A 3,420-nucleotide genomic window follows, 5' to 3' on the forward strand; every position below is an offset into this window, starting at 1 on the left:
CATTAAATACATAAAACACATCAACAACTAAATGGCAATCAGCAGTGTTATGTCAACCTGATCGTCTACCATTGTCTGGCATCGGAAGGAACATCGTACATCGTCCTCAACAGGAAACGGAAATTGGCTGGTTTTATTTTCCACAACATGCTCAACGATAGCTTCCTTTGCTCATCTTTCTCTCTCTCTCTCAATATCTCTCTCTCTCTCTCTCTCTCTCTCTCCCTCTCTCTCCCTCTCTCTCTCACTCACTCTCTCTGTCTCTCATACTGCAAAAATCCATTGATCACTGAATTTTACTGCTTTAGTAGCGAACTCCCTGTTCAATATGGGGAGATGGAGAGTTTTTTTTAGTTCTAACCCTGTTTGCAGTATCTGATATATATATGTATGTATGTATGTCTATATGTGCACACACACATAGGGGTCATGTATAAATGTGCGTATATATATCACATTTATACTCTTATATATATGTATGCATATATATGTGTATGTATCTATACACATACACATATATACACAGATACACACACACACACACACACCACGTGTGTATGTATATATGTACACACACACATACATACACTTACTAAACACGCATACACGCATAAGCGAATATCAGCCACCCACGCAATGTCTGAAAGATTACAAAGTCAAACAGTGCAGAACGATGGTTAATTATAAGAGTCAATATAAACAATACTACAATATGGTTTGTTATTGATGTATTAAGATTAGTAGTTGAACGCTAAACCAATGACAGCGCCTCTTCGTTTTTGCCGCTCCACTTGCTGGAAATAGCAGCCAAACATCCTACAAATAACACGCTCTACTGTCATAATAAATAGAAAGATACAAATGGACATTGTAGACCCTGACATAGAAAATGAATGGATGATCAAGGTTAGAACACTTTTAGATCTGCTTGTTTAATATCAACAAGGTGCTTCTAAGTGGTCGCTCGACCTGATAGAAATAGCAAACAAATTTCCTTCAAATCATACATTACTAACTTTTTAAAGTCCTCAAGAGGAAGCGCAAATTGGCTGAACACAAAATATGGGCCTGATTGGAGTTGACACGAGACCAACAAGCTCCGAGGTGCATTGAGCCTCTCCTCTCCTTGTATAGCCACCATCAATACTCTGAACTGATATCTCTTGGAAGTGCGTTGTGTTAGGCCTTTTTAACATCCCTGCGATCAACGTATTCAGTTACCATACTTCTTTGAAATAAATCAAGCCTCTGTCCTTTCTATATCCTTGTTCTTATTATTCTGAGTTAGCATCCATCTTTTTGGTATGAATTGCGTACTTACATTTTCTGTATACTTGATCACAATGCTTTGAATTACCTCCCCTATTTCGGGATGCTAGGGGCACAAGGCGTGGAATGTGGGAGACAGGTTTATGTCGATTACATCTACCCCGGTATTTCACTGATAATAATAATAATTGTTTCAGGCCACAAGACCTGAAATTTAGGGGTGGTTAAGTCGATACATTTAATCCCAGTATTGACTGTTACGTTATCTAATCGATTTCGGAGGGATGATAGATAATGGATGATAGATTAGATAATAGATGATAGATGATAAATAAAAGTTGACTTCGGCGGTTTTGTATTCAGAGTGTAAAAAGCCAAAAGCAATACCGAGAAACATGTCTTCCGACGCTCTAAATATTTTTCTACCTCGTCACCATCAATAACAATAATGGTTTTAATATTCGGGGGAAGGGTTAAGTCGATTGCATCGATCTCACTGAAATGGTACTTATTTTATCGACCCTGAAAGGATGGAATGCAAAGTAGACCTCGGCAGAATTTGAACTCAGAACGTAAAAACGGGTGAAAGGCCGCTAAGCATTTTCCCCAGCGTAGCCATCAATAATAATGATAATAATTGTTTCAAATTTTGATGCAAGGCCTGTAATTTTACGGAGGAAGGACAGTCGAAAACATGGACCTCAGTACTTGACTGGTACTTTAATTATTTTATCGATTCTGAAAGGGTGAAAGGCAAAATTGACCTCAGAATATAATAAGTCGGAAGAAACGCCACTGAGTAACGACTCTACCAGCTCACCGCCTTAATAATTCTTTCTATTATAGGCAGAAGGCCTGAAATTTTAGGGGAGGATCTAGTCGATTACATCGACCCCAGTGTTCAATTGGTACCTATTTTATCGACCCCGAAAGGATGTAAGGCAAAGTCGACCTCGGCGGAATTTGAACTCAGAACGTAAAGACGGACAAAATACTGCAAAGCACTTTGATGGGTCAGTTAACGATTCTAGTAGCTCACCGCCATAATAGCAATAACTATGATAATTGAATGTAAAGATTTCCTTTCACAGATTTTCAGCGAAGAGTACTTGATATGTACATCAGACGAACGCCAAGATATGTTTATGTTTACGTCTAATGCAGGAGTCTAGCAAGTTATTATGTTTGCGCGTTAAATTATTCGCCATGTTTGATGTCAGTACACACTAAGAATATATTGCCATCGTCGAAACCACGTCTGAATAACTTGACTGAATGATAATAATGTTGGTTTTACAATAACAACTTAACATAATAAGGTTAGAGTGAAGACTTTGTTGACGAACTGGCTGTGTAAAGCTGGCAAATCCACTGTAACTGATAAATAAATTATATTGTGTGTTATCTTTCGGCCGAGTTGACTGAAGGAAGAAAGACAAGTGGCCATTTTACATTTGTCATTTCCATATGCTAATCAGACGCTATTTAAGAGAGGAAACGTTTATATGGACAATATTCTGTGGGTTTTTATTGTATCTTATTATTTTATTTTTTAATACCCTTTTCCTTGTAGGAAACTACTTGAAATGCAGAAAGTGCAAATAAATAAATAAATAAAAAGAAAAAATAATAAAACAAACAAACAAACAAAAAAGCAATGTTGGATGTTCAGAAGAAAATATTGAATCTCTTGAAGTGAACATTTTTTGAACTTCCGCATCTTATGTTTCCTGAAATTCCATAGATGTATGTTTTCAACCGGTGTTGGCGTGTTTATGCCCCCATAACTTAGCGGTTCGGCAAGAGAACCGGTAAAATAAGTATCGGTATTTCATCCATCTTTGCGTTCTGAGTTCAATTTCCGCCGAGGTCAACTTTACCTTTCATTCTTTCGGGACCGATGAATTAAGCACCGGTGAAACACTGGGGTTGATGTAATCGAAATTTGCTAGCCTTGTGCCAAAATTTGAAACCGTTATTTAATCCCAAGTTAAGGCGGTGAACTGGCTGAATCGTTAGCACGCCGTGCTAAATGCTTAGTGGTATTTCCTCCGTCTGTATTTTCCGAGTTCAAACTCCACCGAGGTCGACTTTGCTTTTCAGCTTTTCGGAGTCGATAAAATAAGTACCAGTCGAGCACTGGGATCGATG

Source organism: Octopus bimaculoides, chromosome 15 (assembly GCF_001194135.2).
Source record: "Octopus bimaculoides isolate UCB-OBI-ISO-001 chromosome 15, ASM119413v2, whole genome shotgun sequence".
Taxonomy (NCBI): domain Eukaryota; kingdom Metazoa; phylum Mollusca; class Cephalopoda; order Octopoda; family Octopodidae; genus Octopus; species Octopus bimaculoides.